Source organism: Neodiprion virginianus, chromosome 4 (genome assembly GCF_021901495.1).
Source record: "Neodiprion virginianus isolate iyNeoVirg1 chromosome 4, iyNeoVirg1.1, whole genome shotgun sequence".
NCBI lineage: Eukaryota > Metazoa > Arthropoda > Insecta > Hymenoptera > Diprionidae > Neodiprion > Neodiprion virginianus.
This window is the reverse complement of record NC_060880.1, coordinates 8,513,234-8,537,555: the sequence shown is the minus strand read 5'-3', so window position 1 is coordinate 8,537,555 and position 24,322 is coordinate 8,513,234. Positions and strand designations below refer to the sequence as shown.

General features: G+C 38.4%; 1 protein-coding gene and 13 non-coding genes across 18 annotated transcripts in view; 5 read left to right on the top strand and 9 right to left on the bottom strand.

Annotated features, from left to right (window-relative positions):
- Nucleotides 1–24,322, bottom strand: part of LOC124302331 (protein artichoke-like) — a 255,418-nt gene that overhangs the window by 15,103 nt on the left and 215,993 nt on the right. The gene's annotated exons all lie outside the window — the stretch shown is intronic.
- Nucleotides 289–407, bottom strand: LOC124304235 (5S ribosomal RNA). The gene has a single exon (XR_006908117.1). It is a non-coding gene; the product is annotated as a 5S ribosomal RNA (ribosomal RNA).
- Nucleotides 758–876, bottom strand: LOC124304201 (5S ribosomal RNA). Its single transcript, XR_006908101.1, has one exon. It is a non-coding gene; the product is annotated as a 5S ribosomal RNA (ribosomal RNA).
- On the top strand, nucleotides 2,600–2,718 carry LOC124304200 (5S ribosomal RNA). The gene has a single exon (XR_006908100.1). It is a non-coding gene; the product is annotated as a 5S ribosomal RNA (ribosomal RNA).
- On the top strand, nucleotides 3,064–3,182 carry LOC124304236 (5S ribosomal RNA). The gene has a single exon (XR_006908118.1). It is a non-coding gene; the product is annotated as a 5S ribosomal RNA (ribosomal RNA).
- Nucleotides 3,528–3,646, top strand: LOC124304190 (5S ribosomal RNA). Its single transcript, XR_006908090.1, has one exon. It is a non-coding gene; the product is annotated as a 5S ribosomal RNA (ribosomal RNA).
- Nucleotides 8,871–8,989, top strand: LOC124304233 (5S ribosomal RNA). The gene has a single exon (XR_006908115.1). It is a non-coding gene; the product is annotated as a 5S ribosomal RNA (ribosomal RNA).
- LOC124304237 (5S ribosomal RNA) lies at nucleotides 9,336–9,454 on the top strand. The gene has a single exon (XR_006908119.1). It is a non-coding gene; the product is annotated as a 5S ribosomal RNA (ribosomal RNA).
- On the bottom strand, nucleotides 19,250–19,368 carry LOC124304179 (5S ribosomal RNA). Its single transcript, XR_006908079.1, has one exon. It is a non-coding gene; the product is annotated as a 5S ribosomal RNA (ribosomal RNA).
- On the bottom strand, nucleotides 19,714–19,832 carry LOC124304171 (5S ribosomal RNA). The gene has a single exon (XR_006908072.1). It is a non-coding gene; the product is annotated as a 5S ribosomal RNA (ribosomal RNA).
- LOC124304261 (5S ribosomal RNA) lies at nucleotides 20,176–20,294 on the bottom strand. Its single transcript, XR_006908142.1, has one exon. It is a non-coding gene; the product is annotated as a 5S ribosomal RNA (ribosomal RNA).
- On the bottom strand, nucleotides 20,638–20,756 carry LOC124304250 (5S ribosomal RNA). Its single transcript, XR_006908131.1, has one exon. It is a non-coding gene; the product is annotated as a 5S ribosomal RNA (ribosomal RNA).
- On the bottom strand, nucleotides 21,103–21,221 carry LOC124304239 (5S ribosomal RNA). The gene has a single exon (XR_006908121.1). It is a non-coding gene; the product is annotated as a 5S ribosomal RNA (ribosomal RNA).
- Nucleotides 21,567–21,685, bottom strand: LOC124304230 (5S ribosomal RNA). Its single transcript, XR_006908112.1, has one exon. It is a non-coding gene; the product is annotated as a 5S ribosomal RNA (ribosomal RNA).

Here is a 24,322-nt window from a genome sequence, read left to right as displayed (position 1 = left end):
CATGTAGGCTGAGGAGAATTCGGTGTTTCAGGAATCAGGATGTCTCTGCATTGAGTGATGGAGTGCTTACAAACATAATGACGCGTAGCAAGATTACGCGGGAGTGAGAACCGTCAGTGTGTGAAATTTCAGAGCTTTTGCTGATGCACTGACTTACACCAATCTGACACCCAGTGAATCTCTGAAAATGAGAAAAAAAACTATCAGGAAATAAAATCGCGGAAAGACTCATTGGAAAAACCATTAAAATATACAAACTTCTTTGAAATGTTTTCAAGAAAAAAAAGATGCCAACGGCACGCGGTGTTCCCAAGCGGTCACCCATCCAAGTACTGACCGCGCCCAATGTTGCTTAACTTCGGTGATCGGACGAGAACCGGTGCTTTCAACGTGGTATGGCCGTTGCCGAAGAAAATGAATCTCTATCATTTCATCTCGGAAGTCAAACAAATCTGTAGGGTTTGCAAGCGCGTACGTTGGAAGAATTTCGGCGTGTCAGGATCTCGAGATGTCTCTCAATTGATTGACCCAGTGCTTGCGGACAAAATGATGCGCAGCAAGATTACGCGGAAGTGAGAACCGTCAACGTGTGAAATTCCAGAGCTTTTTTCGATCCACTGACTTACACCAATTTGACACCCAGTGAATGTCTAACATTAAGAAAAAAACTGCCAGTAGGTAAAATCGCGAAAACAATCATTGTTAAAACCATCAAAATATGCAAACTTCTTCGAATCGTTTTCAAGAAAAAAAAAGATGCCAACGGCACGCGGTGTTCCCAAGCGGTCACCCATCCAAGTACTGACCGCGCCCAACGTTGCTTAACTTCGGTGATCGGACGAGAACCGGTGCTTTCAACGTGGTATGGCCGTTGCCGACAAAGGTGGGTCTTTGCCTTTTCATCACAGGAATCGCACTAATGCGCAGAGCTGGAAGATTTCTTCGAGTAGAGCCGCAGGCATTATCGTCCAGAGTCCTGAAGAAGTTTGGCACTTTTTTCACTAGATCACGAATTTTCGATGGTGTTATCATGTATTCGGTATTATCAATCTGGGTGGCGAATCGTTAACAGTGTTGATTCGTTAGAATAGTTGTCTTTATCAATAGGTGGTTCTTGTGTGGATTGTTAGATAGAGTTTTGAATCGACTTCTACTTTTCATCACCTGTAATGTTATGTGAAAAGTATTGGTTTCATTCACAAATTGATGTTTTTTACTCCAAGGAATCTTTACGTTTCCAGAGCTCTAGAATTCGAAAACAGGTTTTCAGAGAAACGTTGGTCTGTCCAACAAACTCCCGCAAAAATCTCGGAAACAGCTCCAAACAAAAATTTGAAACTTACACGATTTCACAACCAAATGATGGGCATCAAAAATTGTCACATTTATATATTTTCCTGACTATTGTGTTGTGCAAAAAAAAAAAAAAAATTTGATTAATCTTGTGTTTCGAAGCAAAAAAAATGTTTATATTTTTTCATGTTTTCATTTGCTCTCATACGCTTGGGAATTTTTGTTTCTTCTTCGTCACTTGTACTCATTACAGAAATAATTTCCTTCTTCCTACCGATAAACATATACTGTTTTTTTTTGTGTTGAAAAGTACCTTGAAAATAACTGTTTCGCCGGCTGTTTTGACTTGATACAGAGATATTCAATATATTTAACGGTTGGACAAGTGTATAATTATTAATTCGTTGAAGATTGGATGAAAACTGATTGCTCTACGCTGAAATGGTAGTTGTTATTAACGCAAGTAATTATAGGAAAGAATATGATACAGTGGTAGGAGACGAAAGTGAGTGAAATACGTGTTTGAGTTATTTTTGTTTAGTTAGAATGTTAAAAATTTTAGTATGATGGAATTTATACTTTCAGCCGATGCATAGTGCGTGGCGTAACGGTCATTGGAGACTGAATTTTGATTCGTGGTTTTTGACCATTGCATCCACTTCGTAGAAGGTTTTTTCCAAGTCGTTAAACTTTTGGAATTAGCAGTTTTATTGAGGTGAAACCCGCCTGACTTGGATCAGTTTGTGAAAGTAGATTCGATCACAGAATTTGTGGTTTATCTAATACAAGAAACGTGTGCAGCCACACGCTATGCGCAACACGCTGAAACGAAAACCATCGATGCTCGAAATTCTAGAACTTCCGTTGTGATTCATCAAATTATGTTAACGTGCCAAATTGTGAATATTTCCTTAGTACTTGGATGGGTGACCGCTTGGGAACACCGCGTGCCGTTGGCATCTTTTTTTTTTCTTGAAAACGATTCCAAGAAGTTTGCAGTTTCGGACGGTCTTTTTTAACGAGTCTTACCGTGATTTCACTTACTGGCAGTATTTTGTCTTGGACATTCACTGTGTTTCAAACTAGTGTAAGTCAGTGAATCAGAAAAAGCTCTGAAATTTCACACACTGTCGGGTCTCACTTCCACGTAATCCCACTGCGCATCATTTTGTCCGCAAGTACTGGGTCAATCAATTGAGACACATCTCGAGATCTTGAGACGCCGAGTCTTCTTCAACCTACACGTTTGCAAACTCTACAGATTTGTTCGACTCCCGAGATGAGATTGTAGAGATTCATGTCCATCGGCAACGGCCATACCACGTTGAAAGCACCGGTTCTCGTCCGATCACCGAAGTTAAGCAACGTTGGGCGCGGTCAGTACTTGGATGGGTGACCGCTTGGGAACACCGCGTGCCGTTGGCATCTTTTTTTTTCTTGAAAACGATTCGAAGAAGTTTGCATATCTTCATGATTTTACCAATGATGATTTTCGCGATTTTACCTACTGGCAGTATTTTTTCTTAGACATTCACTGAGTTTCAAACTAGTGTAAGTCAGTGAATCAGAAAAAGCTCTGAAATTTCACACACTGTCGGGTCTCACTTCCACGTAATCCCACTGCGCATCATTTTGTCTGCAAGTACTGGGTCAATCAATTGAGACACATCTCGAGATCTTGAGATGCCGAGTCTTCTTCAACCTACACGTTTGCAAACTCTACAGATTTGTTCGACTCCCGAGATGAGATTGTAGAGATTCATGTCCATCGGCAACGGCCATACCACGTTGAAAGCACCGGTTCTCGTCCAATCACCGAAGTTAAGCAACGTTGGGCGCGGTCAGTACTTGGATGGGTGACCGCTTGGGAACACCGCGTGCCGTTGGCATCTTTTTTTTTTGCTTGAAAACGATTCAAAGAAGTTTGCAGTTTCGGATGGTCTTTTTTGACGAGTCTTACCGTGATTTCACTTACTGGTAGTTTTTTTCTTAGATATTTACTAGGTGTGAAGTTACTGCGAGTCAGCGGCTCCAAAAAATGTCTAGAATTTCACACATTGACAGTTCTCACTTCCACGTAATGCTACTGCCCATCATTTTGTCCGCAAATACTGTGTCAATCAACTGAGACACATCTCGAGATCCTGACACGCCGAAATTCTCCCAACCTATGCGCTTGCACTCTGCAGATTTGTTCGACTTCCGACATGAAATAATAAAGATTCATTTCCATCGGCAACGGCCATACCACGTTGAAAGCACCGGTTCTCGTCCGATCACCGAAGTTAAGCAACGTTGGGCGCGGTCAGTACTTGGATGGGTGACCGCTTGGGAACACCGCGTGCCGTTGGCATCTTTTTTTTTTCTTGAAAACGATTCGAAGAAGTTTGCAGTTTCGGACGGTCTTTTTTGACGAGTCTTACCGTGATTTCACTTACTGGCAGTATTTTGTCTTAGACATTCACTGAGTTTCAAACTAGTGTAAGTCAGTGAATCAGAAAAAGCTCTGAAATTTCACACACTGACCGTTCTCACTTCCGCTTAATCTTGCTGCCCATCATTGTGTCCGCCAGTACTGCGTCAAACAATTGAGACACATCTCGAGATCCTGACACGCCGAAATTCTTCCAACGTACGCGCTTACAAACCCTGCAGATTTGTCTGACTTTCGAGATGAGATGATACAGATTCCATCCCATCGGCAACGGCCATACCACGTTGAAAGCACCGGTTCTCGTCCAGTCGCGTTCCGTCTCACGTTCCAAACGTATCGGCGCTACATAAATACGATTAGTGACACAGAAGGTAAACATAACCTCACAGAGTCCCCACAAATGCCTCCGGCAGTGGATCTCAGCACGGTAATCACACCAATCAATAACAGAAAACGCAGTGCAAATGCAAATACAACTAATGCCAAAAGTAAAATCACCAAAATGATTAACCAACAAGGAAATGGACCCGCTATTCCATTGTCAAACAGATTTGATCCACTCGCAAATGACGACATGGAAATACACGAGGAAAGCACTCACCAACAGATTAATAATCAAACACCACCAACTGCAACCCACACGCAGAATACACCACCAAAAAAAGAAAAGAAACCTCCACCAATCGCCATCCACGGTAAGGTTCAAGACCACTCAAAGATAACAGAACTCATAAAATGCTTAGTGAAAGAAAAATTTTACATAAAATATCATCAATATCACACCGAGATCTTCACAACATCAAAAACTGATTATGATAACCTAGTGGCGCATCTGAAAGCCACGGGGGTTAAGTTTCACACTTATTCCCTAAAAAATGAAAAAAAGAAAACTTTTGTAATTAAAGGACTGCACGAGGTAACCAAACCGGAACAAATACAAACTGAACTCCAAGAAATTGGTTTTGATGGCACACAGGTCAGTCTAATGAAAGGCACTAAGTATCCAATATTTATGGTAGCAGTTTCAGCTGACACTCACCTCAAACATGTCAAGCAAAAAGCACAACTATTGTGTAATACCGTAGTCACTTGGGAAAATTACGAAACTAAAAGAAGAGCCTCACAGTGTCACAGGTGTCAAGAGTGGGGCCATGCAACTGTCAACTGCTTCGCAGAACCAGCATGCCTAAAATGTAGTGAGGCACATTTAACTAAAGACTGCCAAAAACCCAAAACGACACCAGCAAAATGTGTCAACTGTGGTGGTGAACACCCGGCAAACGCCACCATCTGCGACGCCTATCGCAAAAGGATACAACAAATAGCGAGCAGATCAGCTAACGCGAAGCAAGCAAAAACACAGCCACCGAGCGTGACACCAAATCTAAATGACCAGCAGCACTTTCCATCACTTCGAGTTATGACTGCAGAGCCAAACGCCAACTTCTGGTTTAACAGCGGAGTACAAAGTAATTTAAGCAATAGGTTACATCAAGAAAAACTTAACACTAACATTAATAATAACTATCACGTAAGTAATGAAATGACTGACTTCCTAGAGCTCACTAATGTAATTAAAAGCATTAATAAACTCGTCGATATTAAAAAAATGTTAAGACTAGCAAAAGAACTCCACACAAATTTACAAAAGTGCTCAACACAGACAGAAAAATTTAGCGTATTCGCTGATTTTACAGCTAAATTAGAAACACCATAGATAACATAAAAATATGTAGTTGGAACGCAAACGGCTTAAAAAATAAATTAGGAGAAGTTATCCAATTTTTAAATAGTTATAAAATTGATATATTTTTAATTAATGAAACTAGGCTAAGTGATAAAGACAAACTTAAAATTAAAAACTATAACTGTGTACGTAAAGATAAAGGTTATGCAGCAGGGGGAGTTGCAGTGTTAATTAAAAAAGATTTAGCATATAAGGAACTTAGTATAGACAATAATATTACTATAGAATATATTTCTATCAAATTAGCAAGTAACATTTGCATAATTGCAGCTTACAATAGCCCAGCTAATGATTTTACAACTCAAGAATTAGATTCTGTTCTAGGTATTGGAGATAAAGTACTGTTGGTTGGGGATCTTAACGCCAGACACCTCAGCTGGAACAACCATAACAATAATAACAGAGGATTAACGTTATTTAACTACACCCTTGCTAATAATTGCAGTATCACTTTTCCAGACGAACCAACACATTATCCCACTAATAATTCCACTCCTACCACCATAGACATTGCTATAAACAAAAACATCAGTCAAGTTTCAGACATGAAAGTCCTACATGAACTCAACTCAGATCACACACCGGTTATAATCGAGCTAGGATCACAAGAAAGAAGCTGTGCTCAGAAAACTGTCTATGACTACAAAAAAGCTGACTGGGTTAACTTTAGAAAACACCTTGATCAGAAAACAATTCTCACACCAACAATCAAAACAAAAGATGAGCTCGATCAAACAATACTGAAATTCACCACCGACATCCGCAATAGTATCGATAAAACTATCCCCAAAACAACATTTAAAAACCTACATGACAAACTGCCACACAGTATACTGCGAATGATCAAGCAAAGAAACCACCTCAGAAAAATCTGGCAGCGCTCTAGACAAAATAAAGACAAAGTTGAAGTAACAAAACTCACTCATCAAATAAGAACAGCTATAATCAACCACAGAAACAAGGAGTGGTCCAATAAATTGGAAAAGTTGAATCCTAACGACAACTCGTTGTGGAGAATGACTAAAATACTAAAAATGGAGGACAACAACATCCCATCGCTAGTAAAGAATGGTGTTGAAGCCTTCACTGACTACGATAAAGCCAACATGCTGGCAGACCAATTTGAACAGGTTCACAATATAGATCTAGTTAATAATACATCCGATCAGGGCAACATAATAAAACAGGTAAAGAAATATCTAGAAGAAACTGATAATGAAAACTGGGATAAGTCTATAACATCGCCACGCGAACTGTCATCTATAATCAAAAAGCTACCTTCTAAAAAAGCACCAGGACAAGACACCATACAGAATATAGTTCTTAAAAATTTTTCACGAAAGGCACTTGTACAACTCACATATATAATAAATAACTCAATCAAGCTATCCTACTTTCCGCAGCACTGGAAGACAGGACAAATTGTACCAATCAAAAAACCTGGTAAAGTAAGCACAGATCCTAGTAGTCATCGCCCAATTAGTCTTCTTCCGACGATGAGTAAAGTCTACGAAAAGGTGATTCTCAAGAGACTCATACAACATGATGAAAAAAACAACATACTAGTAGATCATCAGTTTGGGTTCAGAAGCAAGCATAACACAGTACAACAGGTAACAAGAATAGTAAACGACATCTCAATTAACTTCAACAAAAATCTAGTCACAACATTATTATTACTTGATATAGAAAAAGCATTTGACAGAGTGTGGATAGATGGCTTAACTTTTAAACTGATAAATTACAATTATCCTCCGACAATTATCAAACTTATCTATTCATATTTATCTGACAGACACTTCGTCGTATCTCTCAATGGAACGATATCAACTAGAAGAAAAATCAAAGCTGGTGTTCCACAAGGCTCAGTTATTGGTCCTATACTTTTCAATATCTATCTTAACGATATTCCTACCTTTCTTAAAACGAGCACAGCACTATTTGCAGATGATACAGCCATCTATGCACACTCTTTCAGTGCCATCACCGCTGCCAAACAGTTACAAGTACACATAAACATACTCGAAAAATTCTACACCATGTGGAAAATTTCACTAAACGCATCTAAGACTGAAGTCATAACATTTGCCAAGAAGACGAGCAACACAAGAATAATTCAACCCATAAAAGTATACAATCACAACATAGAACCAGCAAACACAGTCAAATACTTAGGCGTCTACTTAGATCCCAGACTAACATACCACACTCACATCAAACAAGCAATCAGAAAAGCCTTTATAGTACAAAAAAAAGTGTATCCTCTGATGGTTAAAGGCTCAACACTGACAATTAAAAATAAAAAACTCATATACACGATGATCTTAAGACCTATCCTGACATATGCAGCTCCGGTGTGGTGTGGTGCATCCCCAACCAACTTACTACTTCTCCAAAGATATCAAAATAAATGTCTTAGACTCATTCTCTCAGAAAACAGATACGCGAAAATTAAAAAAATGCATGAGACAACTGACTTAATGTACATAAAAGAGTATATATATAGACTAGCAAATAACTTTTATGACCAACAATTAAATAACAATAATTTAACAAAAAACATTACAAATATAAGAAAGTATAATATACCACACACGTTTAAACACAAACTACCTTACCAAAAACTAGAAATATTTAATAACATAAAAACCTAAGCAACTGAAATAAATGCTACCTGATAAACAGCATACAGGCACATGCCTGGAACAATTCTCAATCACAGGTTTTTGCGCGAACTTTTCCTGTATTTAAGCCAATTACTACTGCATTCGCTACAATACTGCATTCAAGTCTTAAACAAAACATTTAGAAAATAAGTTAACCACTTAATGTAAAACAAAATGTTAGATTAAGCTTAAAATCTAAGCCGGAGTTACATAAACTGAGATAATTATAAGTGCAACATTGTAAATATTGTACATTTATTGTTTCATCTAATAAATAAACTAACTAACTAAGGTTCTCGTCCGATCACCGAAGTTAAGCAACGTTGGGCGCGGTCAGTACTTGGATGGGTGACCGCTTGGGAACACCGCGTGCCGTTGGCAATTTTTTTTGGTCTTGAAAACTTTTCAAAGAAGTTTGCATATTTTGATGGTTTTAATAATGATTGTTTTCACGATTTTACCTACTGGCAGTTTTTTTCTTATTGTTAGACATTCACTGGGTGTCAAATTGGTGTAAGTCAGTGGATCAGAAAAAGCTCTGAAATTTCACACATTGACGGTTCTCACGTCCGCGTAATCTTGCTGCGCATCATTTTGTCCGCAAGCACTGGATTAATCAATTGAGAGACATCTCTAGATTCTGACACGCCGAAATTCTTCCAACCTACGCGTTTGCACTCGAAAGATTCATTTGTTTATCGACATGAGGTGACAGAAATTCACTTCCATCGGCAACGGCCATACCACGTTGAAAGCACCGGTTCTCGTCCGATCACCGAAGTTAACCAACGTTGGGCGCGGTCAGTACTTGGATGGGTGACCGCTTGGGAACACCGCGTGCCGTTGGCATCTTTTCTTTTTCTTGAAAACGATTCGAAGAAGTTTGCAGTTTCGGACGGTCTTTTTTGACGAGTCTTACCGTGATTTTACTTACTGGCAGTTTTTTTCTTAGATGTTTACTAGGTGTGAAGTTACTGCGAGTCAGCGTATCCAAAAAATTTCTAGAATTTTACCCATTGACAGTTCTCACTTCCACGTAATCTCACTGCCCATCATTTTGTCCGCAAGTACTGTGTCAATCAATTGAGACACATCTCGAGATCCTGAGACGCCGAGTTTTCTTCAACCTACACGTTTGCAAATTCTACACATACATTTACGTATCGACATGAATTGATAGAGATTCATTTCCGTCGGCAACGGCCATACCACGTTGAAAGCACCGGTTCTCGTCCGATCACCGAAGTTAAACAACGTTGGGCACGGTCAGTACTTGGATGGGTGACCGCTTGGGAACACCGCGTGCCGTTGGCATCTTTTTTTTCTTGAAAACATTTCAAAGAAGTTTGTATATTTCAATGGTTTTTCCAATGAGTCTTTCCGCGATTTTACTTCCTGGTAGTTTTTTTCTCATTGCTAGACATTCACTGGGTGTCAAATTAGTGCAACTCAACGTATCCAAAAAATTTTCAAAATTTCATACATTGACAGTTTTCACTTCTGCGTAATCTTGCTACGCATCATTTTGTCCATAAGCATTGCATCACTCAGTTCAGAGGTGTCTCGAAATCCCAAGAAACCGATTTTGTGTCATTTTTCGAATTTGCCAATTCACAGATTTGTTTGGTTCCTGCGTTGAGGTAACTTTTTCTGTAAATGCTCTTCAGGAGTTTGCTTGTTCGTATTTTCACGAAAATTTTTCCCTTCCCCATTATTATGCAATTTTTTACGCACGATGTATCAAATCAATATAATTTGGTAAAAAAAATCGACAGTCTCGTATTCAACGTGATCTTATCGTTCATGTGACAATAACTTTTTATAACATGAATAATTGCGCCTACCTTGTGGTTGTATGTGAAATCTGTACTTCGGACGATACTCTGGCTACGTTCGGGTATGTGCGAAAAATCATATTCTCCTGTCATAATTTCATTGTAACGTTACGGTTATCCGCGTATTTGACACGTATTTTGAACATCACTTTGTGCATATGTATATGCTTCTGGTATGTAGCAAAAATCATGCCCTCCTAACGGAATCTTAAGGCTACCTCACAGTTCGATGCAAATGATTTATTTCGGACGTTTCTTGGTCTTCATTTCCAGTACGTACTGAAAATGATATCGTTACGACTTTACGTAAAGCTCACGATTTAGTTACGTAGTTATTACTAGATATACATCGTATATGATAAATATATATATATACGTGTGTCAAATTGTTATTTTCATGTTCCTCCAATGGTACGTACTTGCATCATTCTAATTAGAATACCGTACAAAACCGTAGTTTCCATTGCATACAACGTTCTGGAATTTATAAAATTTTAATAATACCCATTGAAATTCCACGACAGAAATTTAATACAAAATTTGCAAACTGTAATTCTTCTGATAAGGCGCGCGTATTTTGTGCCAAGAAAATGTCTTGTGAACAGTCTTGTCATTAGACAGTGGCGTTGCCGCAATTCAAGTGAAAGCCAGTTATACATTTCTGTTGTATTTATTAGTCAATAAAATAGAGTCGAATAAATGAAAGGTTTGACGGAACTACGGGGTGCATTAATATAAAAGCAATATGGTTTGTTGTTAGTGCCATTATTAATTATTCTGCGAAAAATAATATCGAGGATTTTTTTGATAGGCTTGAATTGTAAAACTCGAATAAAACGGTACAACTTGACTATGTCTGGAAAGTATAAGGTCTCAGAAAAAAGCCTTATTGTTAGGAAAAATTGTGATTTGCCAATTCAGTGCAAGATATGTGAAGAATAACATTTTTTTCTCCTATCGTTTACTTGGCGTGATATCTCGCAATTACATCAGATATCTTTCTGGGGGGTTTAAAATTATTGTTCATGCAGCAAACTGAATTTTTGTGAACGACAATAAAATTTTCATTCAAGGAAAGGTAGTAGTGAAAAATTGTCGTTCGGAATAAAATTACAAGAATAACTATTATGTCATTTGTTTTTACTTTACATCTCCATGATTTGCACTGCTTGATTCAAATTAGTAGCGAGTATTGCGTTATTGTGTATCAATCTTGACTAATACGGTACAAACTTTAATTTTATGTTCACTATAATTGTATTAAAAACGAATGTAAATGATTTATGAGTCATCTGTCATTAATTTTTTTCGTGGAATTCTAGAGTCAGCGTTCTCATCGGCCACATTTTATTTCGATCTCCTTCACCTTCCGATCGATCACGTCGATGAACGCGTGATGCAGAATGAAGGAACAATTTGTGTTTGAGAAGAAGAGATAAAAAATAACAGAACAATACTCTTATTATACAGGCAAGGGAAAGCGGAAAGAGGATATTTGAAGCTTTGAAAAAGCTGTGCGTGAATAATTAATTCGTACAAGGTGCGATGGAGGTTTATCGCAAGGGAACAGAAGGGTGACATCTTTCCGAGGAGAGGGTGAAATAATTAGGAGTACGGAGGACTTTAGCAGGGAAAACGAGGACAAGTGAAAAAAAAAAAAATAACGTTGAAAAAAATTATTAAATAAAATCCTGGCTCCATTCTAATTTCAAGAAGTCTTGTACAGCGGCGTGAACTTCAAATTAACATGCAACCAAAGCAGCTCCGACTCATTTTGCGTTCTTTCAACTCAGGGTGCGCCCGGCATTTTATTTCTCAACGTCCAACAAATTACGTGACTACTTTGAACTTTCGGCATAAATTAGCCGAGGGCAAAGCGTGTCACCCGCGTCTGACCGCCGCTCTCTGGAAGTCCCAGGGTATTGTATAAGCGGAGAATAATTTCGTTTAGACGAATATACCCTGCTTCGTTTAATCCCACAACAAAGCCGACGAGACATTTGCCTCGATTTTGCAATTTTCGCCCTGTCACAAAATTGAATAGAAATAAAAAAATATAAATAAAAAAAAATAAAAATTTACAACATTGTTACTTCCGACGGGTTCCTTCCATTCAATGTGTGTGTTACAAATTTTTAGCGGAATCCTTCATGTGCCAAAAATGCTTTTCAATATGTTTGCGTAATTTATACGATGATTGAGGCAAGTCTTATACTCGCGATTGTCCCACTTTTATGGAAAACAAAATCTTGTCACGTCTGTTGAGCAAAGTCTGAACGAAAAATTATGCAAATAAAGAGGAAGAAAATTAAATTAAAACGTCAATAACACAAGATATTAAGTTTGAAATATTTTAGAAACCTTGTATCAAGTTCTAGTGATGACTAATCCAATTAATTGAGAAGTCAAACAATAAGGCTTGAATTTAGAAAGGTTTGCTGAGATTTTTGATTCACGACGGGACAACAGAGGAAAGATTTAATCAATATGGCTACACGGCAAACGCGATTGAGTTGAACAGGAATTTCAAACGACTAGTTATACGCAGTTAAATATGCGAAAAGTATGTTGAAATTGAAATTAGTCAATTAATGAATAAAGTTTTGTATACTGAAGAGAACTTTCAATGTTCTAGCGTCAAATATTTTATCGGGAATAATTAATCAGTGATAATTTTTATTCTTCGTTAAGAATCGCGGCGACAGTTTACAGCAAGTATGATAATTCGATTTATATAATTTAAAAAATTATTATTCGTAGTTCTTCACTTTGTTACAGACTTGTGTCCGGTGCCTCGAAGCTCCGGAATACGTTTTTTGGGGTATAAATTTATACAAAAAGATGAAAGAAGTTCCTCGAAATAAAGTATGTTGATTAAGGGGTAACACCGCTGTAAAAACGTAAAACAGAGCTTTTTTTGACCATTTTCTTTTTTTTGATGGAAGAAAAGGTAATAAGATAATAATATTTCAGGAAGTTACGTTATCAGGCATATATTTAATTCAGTGTCGGCATTTTAAAATATTTGTGGATCGTAATTTTTTGTATTATACTTGAATATGCGCCTAATAACTTCTTTAAATATTATTATCTTATTACCGTTTCTTCCATAAAAAAAAAACAAAAAAAAAAAAACGCTCACCTAGGTTCTTACAGCGGTGTTACCCCTCAAGTTGACGAATTTGAACTTTCAACACACGAACTTTTTTGCCCCAGGTTAGCCGAAAGACGCCGCCATCCATCCCCCCGGAGTCCGATATGAGAGAAACTAGGACCGTCCGGATTACGGAAGTAAGGGAACCTTCGAGTCGACGCCTTTTCCGGCTACGCACGCGTTTATGTGCGTTGTATATCCGCGACATGCTGTGTAAGGGAAATCCCTCAATAAAGAAGGAAACCGGCGAGGATAACTCACTCTGCACCCCGTGTATTTCCGGACGAAAACAAAACAGCGCACGCCACTTTTGCCTATTCGGTGACAGGGAATTGGATCAGTGGTTGGATGAATTCAAGAAATAAGCATTAATGGTTCAAGAAACGGGACAGAGAGATAAGGGAACAATATTTAAAAAATATGAACAATGCGTAACAAGGTGTTCCAAAAAAATTCATTCTTCTTTTTTCAAACCCGCTTCAAAATTTCGGTAGAGCATCTCGAATAAAATATCTCGACCAAATATGAACTTTTAATACTGATATTTACAGACGCCTATTTTATTTTTTCCGTTTTCCACTTAAATAACATACAAAAAAAAAGGCGAAAATATTTGAATTTTTTTTTTCTCGTAAGCGACTTGACTTATAAACTATCTAAATACAGATTCTGGTAAGAAATTTCATATTCTATAAACAAATACTGAGACAGAATTTTCTTAACTCTGACCGATTAATAGATATTCACCTATAAACATTGAGTCATCTTAAATATCTCTGCAAATTTGTAGGTAATTTCAGAGCGAGCTTCAAATGCGCGTCTTTTAAATGCATTTTTCACAAATCTGTGTTATTCAAGGCGGGTTACGAACGAGCGTCTTCAATTTTCAACCGATCAATTCCAAATTTTAACTATAGCCTTATAATGATATTTTCTAGTGAAGCACGTCAGATTTTTTCGATCAACAGAAATTTAAGGATTTTATGATCGATTCGTGACTGATTCTTTTCAGAAAAAAATTAACTATCGCTTTCGAATCGACGCCATTTTTGTAAATATCAATATTTCTGAAAAATCTTCACAAGATTTTGGCATCATCTTCCAGAATCTTTTACCTTTTTTTGTCCTAGATTGAAAATTGCGACCTGCAGGCGGTAGCCCGTGAAGATTATCCGCAAAAAAGAAGTTTCTTTTCATTTACAAATGATTGAAAAAAGAATTAAAAAAAAAAAATTAACATGTACGAAAATCAGAATTAGAACATATTCAATCATTTTTCTTAAACAAATTGGAAAAAATGATCCTTGATTTGATATAAACAAATGTATATATATTATATATACATCACTAACTTACGATACGTTTGAAGTTAAAAAACGACAAAAATTTGCGTTGCTTGAGCGTGACAAACCTGTACGAATTTCAGAATGATACTAGAAGATTCCCATTCTCTAACAGAACCAGACATCACCATTGTTTAAGATAATTCGAGGTTTGCAGAGGAGGACTAGCAGGCACGTAACCGATAATTGCGCGTTGCGTGGACTCTGGGATTCACGCAAACAACGAAGATCGAGTTTGTATTCCGCGTAAGGGAATGTCGGGTTCACAGTTAGGCCGAAACTGTAACGCGGATTCCGTCTCGAGGTTAGGTGGCAGGCTGAGGTGATAGGATAAGGGCGCGAGAGAGGGCGAGGTTAGTTATCGGCTCAGGTTACTCGACAACCATAAGATGGAGAGATTAGCTCGATTGGTGCTCATTCGGTTAAGCTAACCTCGGCAAACGTCTCGGGCAAACGCGGCCAATGTGTAACCTCCGTCATCCCAAGTCTCGACCCGAACCCAAGCAAAAGCACCCTCACTCACGGGGTAATGCATGCGAGAACGATTACACCTATTTAGTCCTCGAATTGTCCGTCACGAGAGTCTCGGCAGTGAGTCAAGGTTACGTAGTACTTCTACCCTTACCGACCGAGCAAACTCACCCCTTTTCTTCATATATTAAACGAACAAACGAACGGCAAGGGTTCAAATTTCGACGGTACGTCGCTCTTTTATAAAACAATTCGAGAAAGTTAGTCATATCCTAAAAATCGTTTAAAAAAATGTGCAGATTCTTTACTATTCTTACATTTCTTGCATTTCAGGGGCAAAAAAGTGCGTACCTGAGATACTTTGCTCAATTCCGGACAGAATGCGGAGTGAAAATGAGCCATTGTGAGACTGTTTTCATAAAATATTGAGGTCGCTAGACGAGAATTAATAGGAATTACTGTAATTTCGTAAATAAAAGATGCTCCGTCGGTAAAGGTAGGAGTGCTGCATGACCTTGATTCAAGTTAATTCATAAGTAACTACAAGTGAGGTGAACAACTGAAAAACGAAGTTTTCGAAATCAGGTGTACGTTGCATTTCGAAGAGATGTGCTTTTTCAGGGTTGAATATGAAATTTTCTTCAACTTGAAGTTGAAGTATAGAACAATTTCGACGATGTTTGTCTCCCAGTTTTGGATTAAGTGAAAAATACTGAAAATTATTATAGATACTTGAGCGAGTAGCGAATCGTTATTCGCAAGTCAGTGAATGCGGGACGCGTCGCGTAGCGTCGGAACGATTCAGGCGTTCAACGAAGCGCTGAAACGCTTGGGAGGTGATCATTTGAAATCGGTACATTCCATCAATCTTATAAGGAGATAGCTGCACGTAGAGTATTTATCAAGTTAATGGCGCGGACGCCAAGATCCAACTGTTAGCTTTAATATGCAGAAGGAAATTAGTCGTACGTGAGCCTTCACCGACTCAGATGACAGACGATGTTGGTATATTTCGACAGTAATACAGAGTGTGTATTGCATGCGAAACAGTCCTTGCGGTTCTTTTTTTAGTAAGTTATTTGATGGTTTCAAAGTTACGGGTGTTTTTTGCACTGATTTTAATAACACATCGAGATTTTTGTTTAGTCAATAATTTCCGTAACAAACGGCTTTGGGGTAGATGTAAATCAACCCTCGAACCTCATGGTTTAAATGTCCTTAGGTGCCGTGTTACATGAAAATATGAAAATTTTTTTTGTTCTGAACCGCTGTAATGGATTCACCATTATAAATTTTCGAAGTGTGACCTTGGATTGATCTGTCTCAGAAAAGCTCCACCTACTTCTAATTTCTCCCAAGATCTAAATGATTTCAAATTTTTTCCACCATATTAGATTTCACAAATCTGACATCGCATACGCCACATTCAAATATTGCAAATCTGACTTTATATTCGTGATCAACAACCCAAAAATCCTGTGGTACCAATTTTCATACGAATCCATTTATACATACTCAAAATATCATTTCATTTCATTTTTGGATGTTGTTATTTAAATAATGCAAAAAGTACTGAACCGATTAGAGCTAAAATCTAATCAGTTCCGAGTTTGAGAAAGCTGCGTCAATTGAAATGAAAATCATTGAAATCACTGGTATATCGTTCTCGAGATACCATCGGACAAAACAGTTTGTCGCACATAATACATACATTCATATACACCCGCACAATCGTCCATCTGAAATGGTCGGAGGTTATTCTCCAAAACTTGAAATGTCTAGGTCTTCGGGGTGATTACATAACTTCCTTTTTTCTTTGAATGCAGAGAAATGGAGAGTTACAAAGAAATATGCCTGTGTATGCACGAAATTAAAGATCGAAAACTCATAATTTTTGAGAAAAGCCGAAAAAAAGTAATAAAGAGCGTTATGTGACGAAACCTCGTGACTCCCCCCCTCCTCCTCCTCAGACCCCCTAAAAAAAACTGCACACCAACAAGGAAACCATTGGAAATAAGCAAATTCTAGAGAGCTTTTGGGAAACAAAAATGCCAACGGCACGCGGTGTTCCCAAGCGGTCACCCATCCAAGTACTGACCGCGCCCAACGTTGCTTAACTTCGGTGATCGGACGAGAACCTTTTTTTAAGAGAGAACCTTATTTATTAGATGAAACAATAAATGTACAATATTTACAATGTTGCACTTATAATTATCTTAGTTTATGTAACTCCGGCTTAGATTTTAAGCTTAATCTAACATTTTGTTTTACATTAAGTGGTTATCTTATTTTCTAAATGTTTTGTTTAAGACTTGAATGCAGTATTGTAGCAAATGCAGTAGTAATTGACTTAAATACAGGAAAAGTTCGCGCAAAAACCTGTGATTGAGAATTGTTCCAGGCATGTGCCTGTATGCTGTTTATCAGGTAGCATTTATTTCAGTTGCTTAGGTTTTTATGTTATTAAATATTTCTAGTTTTTGGTAAGGTAGTTTGTGTTTAAACGTGTGTGGTATATTATACTTTCTTATATTTGTAATGTTTTTTGTTAAATTATTGTTATTTAATTGTTGGTCATAAAAGTTATTTGCTAGTCTATATATATACTCTTTTATGTACATTAAGTCAGTTGTCTCATGCATTTTTTTAATTTTCGCGTATCTGTTTTCTGAGAGAATGAGTCTAAGACATTTATTTTGATATCTTTGGAGAAGTAGTAAGTTGGTTGGGGATGCACCACACCACACTGGAGCTGCATATGTCAGGATAGGTCTTAAGATCATCGTGTATATGAGTTTTTTATTTTTAATTGTCAGTGTTGAGCCTTTAACCATCAGAGGATACACTTTTTTTTGTACTATAAAGGCTTTTCTGATTGCTTGTTTGATGTGAGTGTGGTATGTTAGTCTGGGATCTAAGTAGACGCCTAAGTATTTGACTGTGTTTGCTGGTTCTATGTTGTGATTGTATACTTTTATGGGTTGAATTATTCTTGTGTTGCTCGTCTTCTTGGCAAATGTTATGACTTCAGTCTTAGATGCGTTTAGTGAAATTTTCCACATGGTGTAGAATTTTTCGAGTATGTTTATGTGTACTTGTAACTGTTTGGCAGCGGTGATGGCACTGAAAGAGTGTGCATAGATGGCTGTATCATCTGCAAATAGTGCTGTGCTCGTTTTAAGAAAGGTAGGAATATCGTTAAGATAGATATTGAAAAGTATAGGACCAATAACTGAGCCTTGTGGAACACCAGCTTTGATTTTTCTTCTAGTTGATATCGTTCCATTGAGAGATACGACGAAGTGTCTGTCAGATAAATATGAATAGATGAGTTTGATAATTGTCGGTGGATAATTGTAATTTATCAGTTTAAAAGTTAAGCCATCTATCCACACTCTGTCAAATGCTTTTTCTATATCAAGTAATAATAATGTTGTGACTAGATTTTTGTTGAAGTTAATTGAGATGTCGTTTACTATTCTTGTTACCTGTTGTACTGTGTTATGCTTGCTTCTGAACCCAAACTGATGATCTACTAGTATGTTGTTTTTTTCATCATGTTGTATGAGTCTCTTGAGAATCACCTTTTCGTAGACTTTACTCATCGTCGGAAGAAGACTGATTGGGCGATGACTACTAGGATCTGTGCTTACTTTACCAGGTTTTTTGATTGGTACAATTTGTCCTGTCTTCCAGTGCTGCGGAAAGTAGGATAGCTTGATTGAGTTATTTATTATATATGTGAGTTGTACAAGTGCCTTTCGTGAAAAATTTTTAAGAACTATATTCTGTATGGTGTCTTGTCCTGGTGCTTTTTTAGAAGGTAGCTTTTTGATTATAGATGACAGTTCGCGTGGCGATGTTATAGACTTATCCCAGTTTTCATTATCAGTTTCTTCTAGATATTTCTTTACCTGTTTTATTATTCGTCCGGTGCTTTCAACGTGGTATGGCCGTTGCCGATGGTAAGGAATCTGTATCATCTCATCTCCAAAGTCAAACAAATCTGTAGGGTTTGCAAGCGCGTAGGTTGGAAGAATTTCGGCGTGTCAGGATCTTGAGATGTCTCTCAATTGATTGACCCGGTGCTTGCGGACAAAATGATGCGCAGTGGGATTACGTGGAAGTGAAACCCGACAGTGTGTGAAATTTCAAAGCTTTTTCTGATTCACTGACTTACACTAGTTTGAAACTCAGTGAATGTCTAAGAAAAAATTCTGCCAGTAGGTGAAATCGCGAAAACAATCATTGTTAAAACCATCAAAATATGCAAACTTCTTCGAATCCTTTTCAAGGAAAAAAAAGATGCCAACGGCACGCGGTGTTCCCAAGCGGTCACCCATCCAAGTACTGACCGCGCCCAACGTTGCTTAACTTCGGTGATCGGACGAGAACCGGTGCTTTCAACGTGGTATGGCCGTTGCCGATGGTAAGGAATCTGTATCATCTCATCTCCAAAGTCAAACAAATCTGTAGGGTTTGCAAGCGCGTAGGTTGGAAGAATTTCGGCGTGTCAGGATCTTGAGATGTCTCTCAATTGATTGACCCGGTGCTTGCGGACAAAATGATGCGCAGTGGGATTACGTGGAAGTGAAACCCGACAGTGTGTGAAATTTCAAAGCTTTTTCTGATTCACTGACTTACACTAGTTTGAAACTCAGTGAATGTCTAAGAAAAAATTCTGCCAGTAGGTGAAATCGCGAAAACAATCATTGTTAAAACCATCAAAATATGCAAACTTCTTCGAATCCTTTTCAAGGAAAAAAAAGATGCCAACGGCACGCGGTGTTCCCAAGCGGTCACCCATCCAAGTACTGACCGCGCCCAACGTTGCTTAACTTCGGTGATCGGACGAGAACCGGTGCTTTCAACGTGGTATGGCCGTTGCCGATGGAAGTGAATTTCTGTCACCTCATGTGGATAAACAAATGAATCTTTCGAGTGCAAACGCGTAGGTTGGAAGAATTTCGGCGTGTCAGGATCTTGAGATGTCTCTCAATTGATTGACCCGGTGCTTGCGGACAAAATGATGCGCAGTGGGATTACGTGGAAGTGAAACCCGACAGTGTGTGAAATTTCAAAGCTTTTTCTGATTCACTGACTTACACTAGTTTGAAACTCAGTGAATGTCTAAGAAAAAATTCTGCCAGTAGGTGAAATCGCGAAAACAATCATTGTTAAAACCATCAAAATATGCAAACTTCTTCGAATCCTTTTCAAGGAAAAAAAAGATGCCAACGGCACGCGGTGTTCCCAAGCGGTCACCCATCCAAGTACTGACCGCGCCCAACGTTGCTTAACTTCGGTGATCGGACGAGAACCGGTGCTTTCAACGTGGTATGGCCGTTGCCGATGGAAGTGAATTTCTGTCACCTCATGTGGATAAACAAATGAATCTTTCGAGTGCAAACGCGTAGGTTGGAAGAATTTCGGCGTGTCAGGATCTTGAGATGTCTCTCAATTGATTGACCCGGTGCTTGCGGACAAAATGATGCGCAGTGGGATTACGTGGAAGTGAAACCCGACAGTGTGTGAAATTTCAAAGCTTTTTCTGATTCACTGACTTACACTAGTTTGAAACTCAGTGAATGTCTAAGAAAAAATTCTGCCAGTAGGTGAAATCGCGAAAACAATCATTGTTAAAACCATCAAAATATGCAAACTTCTTCGAATCCTTTTCAAGGAAAAAAAAGATGCCAACGGCACGCGGTGTTCCCAAGCGGTCACCCATCCAAGTACTGACCGCGCCCAACGTTGCTTAACTTCGGTGATCGGACGAGAACCGGTGCTTTCAACGTGGTATGGCCGTTGCCGATAGATACAAATCTCTATCATCTGATCTTGAAAGTCAAACAAATCTGTAGAGTGTGCAAACGTGTAGGTTGAAGAAAACTCGGCGTCTCGGGATCTCGAGATGTGTCTCAATTGATTGACACAGTACTTGCGGACAAAATGATGGGCAGTGAGATTACGTGGAAGTGAGAACTGTCAATGTGTGAAATTCTAGAAATTTTTTGGATACGCTGACTCGCAGTAACTTCACACCTAGTAAACATCTAAGAAAAAAACTGCCAGTAAGTAAAATCACGGTAAGACTCATCAAAAAAGACCGTCCGAAACTGCAAACTTCTTCGAATCGTTTTCAAGAAAAAAAGAAGATGCCAACGGCACGCGGTGTTCCCAAGCGGTCACCCATCCAAGTACTGACCGCGCCCAACGTTGCTTAACTTCGGTGATCGGACGAGAACCGGTGCTTTCAACGTGGTATGGCCGTTGCCGATGGTAATGAATCTCTATAATCTCATCTCGGGAGTCGAACAAATCTGTAGAGTTTGCAAACGTGTAGGTTGAAGAAGACTCGGCATCTCAAGATCTCGAGATGTGTGTCAATTGATTGACCCAGTACTTGCGGACAAAATGATGCGCAGTGGGATTACGTGGAAGTGAAACCCGATAGTGTGTGAAATTTCAGAGCTTTTTCTGATTCACTGACTTACACTAGTTTGAAACTCAGTGAATGTCTAAGAAAAAATACTGCCAGTAGGTGAAATCGCGAAAACAATCATTGTTAAAACCATCAAAATATGCAAACTTCTTTGAATCGTTTTGAAGAAAAAAAAAGATGCCAACGGCACGCGGTGTTCCCAAGCGGTCACCCATCCAAGTACTGACCGCGCCCAACGTTGCTTAACTTCGGTGATCGGACGAGAACCGGTGCTTTCAACGTGGTATGGCCGTTGCCGATGGACAGGAATCTCTACAATCTCATCTCGGGAGTCGAACAAATCTGTAAGCTTATTGCTAGCCAATTCCTAGGTTGGAAAAAGAAACAGAGAAACGGGAAGTTGAAAATGTGACTGATTGTGAGAAAGATGGAGGAAAGGTGCTCTACTTTTCACGCACTTTCTTATGACTTATTTCACGGCGAAATGTCCGAAAAGGTAGTCGATAACAGAGAGGTCACGCACGAAGTCAACTACCGAAAGTATAACACGCAATACTGCAAAGACTGGGTCACCTGAACATTTCAATATCCTGCATTTTGGAAATACTTGCGTTTTTTTACTGTAATAAAATGAATATTCGTAGTAAAAGTACTTTCGCGTAGTGTTTTTCGTCAAAATGAATTCTCTATAAGCGATATTATTGATATTCAAATGCTGATATAATTCAACTTTTCGAAGTGAACGCCATCGAAGTATGTTTTTCGCTGAATTACGCACCTTCAACTATATCGGTCTACAGGCTCTTATTTTAGAAAATGGGATTACAGAGTTACGATTGAAGTATGATATTCAAGAGTAATATACTTCAAAGTTTACCAAAGTTTTTTTGACATTACCCTAACTTTCACATAAAAAAAAAGAAAAAAAAACAAAGATGAGACTCATACAGCAGTTTACTTAGGTTCTTGAAGTCTTCGAAATATACTCGAATTTTTTTCAATTCGCAGTACCACCATAACAGGTGTATAATTGAAAACCATAACTGGTCCGTAAACAACCAGGTCACAGGCAGAAATAGTAAAATTACACCTTGCCGGCAGATGTAATTGCTAAAATAACCGTGCCGAAAACTATAAATAAGGACCTGTCAGTTTGGGGTTCGAAGGGACGACTGAATTTGATACAGATAAATTTTTTCCGAAACAATTCTGTATTCAACTTATTGCCATATTATAAACATATATAACCGAGGGATACTTCAAAATTCGTAAATAAAAAGTTTAAAGGGTCTAGAATCCGAATCAATTGGTTTTACTAAATAAATTTATAGATAATACATTAGAAATAACCAAAAATGCAAAGATATAAAATTGCTCTTCATGCAACTAAATTTTCTAATTGTATATATATATCTACTTTTATTCACGTTTCCTACGCTAATGGAAATGTTGTTCTGATCCAACGCGATTGGATTAGGTACTCATTGGAGAGTGTTACAGAATTGAGGTACAGAAATGACCACACATCTAAGCAAGTTGATGTCAAAAATTGTCGTTTCGTTATTTTGGATGTTGAAGGATGCTACATATATATGTAGGTAATGCGGGTGTCGGTGTCCGTGAGTTTCTCTGTAGACAATATATCTACGGGTTTTCGTTTGAAAAAGTGGCCGGTAGAAAGGACAGTGGAACAGAAAATCCAATTCCCCGAAATGGATGGTTCCTTTTAAGCCACATCAATACTTACACAAAGTGCTTACACACCAGGTTCTGGGTCCCGTTGAAATTTGTTCAGTGGTAATTGGCGGAGTGGAATCAAAGCTTCGGTAGAAAGAACAAAAGAACATATAAGTCATTACTAACAGTAATGAGATTGCGAAAATGACTGGGACCAATTTCCGCTAGTTATGGACGGCAAGTGTTACGGACTTCACGGGAGGTCTTACTTGGAGTAAACTGAGAACCCGTACTTATTACATCGAACGACTTTTCTTACTTTTGAGAAGGTGAAAGAATAAGGTATAGACATGTCCCGGAATATGGTAAAGTGGAGGGGTTGCTTCCGTTATACTTCGTCGAGAAAAGTTGGGAAAAGTTTTTGTTTGATGCAACCAGTACCTAACGGAGAAGGAGATCGTTATAAAGTTAGAAAAATTTGTATCCTTCGCGAATAAGAAAGTTTGGCGTATAAGCAGGGTGACTTGGATGCCACCGACAAACGGTAGCTGGCTCGTCAAATTATCCGCAAGGTGATACGACCGTGGCATAAAAATTACACGGAGAACCCCGTCTCGTATTAATTGTTGTTAAGAGAGGATAAAGGGCCTTGGAGTTGTCAGAGTCAAGCCCTTATACCTACTACGATAGAGTGTCGGATATTTACACTGTGGTCACGTCTTCCACCTCTTCTAATATGACTTATGGATCCTTTGCGGTTTGATGGTACCGGCGTACCTACTTATGTGAGCTTCAGCAGTTCGATTACTTCATCAACTCTATGTTTGCATGGTTGGTGAAACTCTGTGAATGCCAGACAAGCAGTTTGGCATGAACACTTTGCACTGATCACTTGCGTAATTGGTTTACCATCATAACTGAAGCAAAATTTAAGCACGTTCCAATTGAAGGTCATGTGAAGCTAGTCAAAGTAAATTTGTTATAGATCGTGTGGAGCAGCTTGGAATCAAAGCAAGTCGTTTATCGCGTCGTCGCGACTGAAGTTATTTGAGTTTAAAGTCGAAGAAAATTATTATTTCGTCTAAGCTTAAAGTGTTATATGTAAGTTACTTGTAACGGTGTGACGTCAGTTTAAGTCTACGGTGGAACACTCCGTGGCAGAATGTCTTCTATAATATTAATAATTCAAATTCTTCAACCGACACTCGATGAAAATACTAAACAAGTACTCGAGAAATCGTGAACTCTTCAATTAAT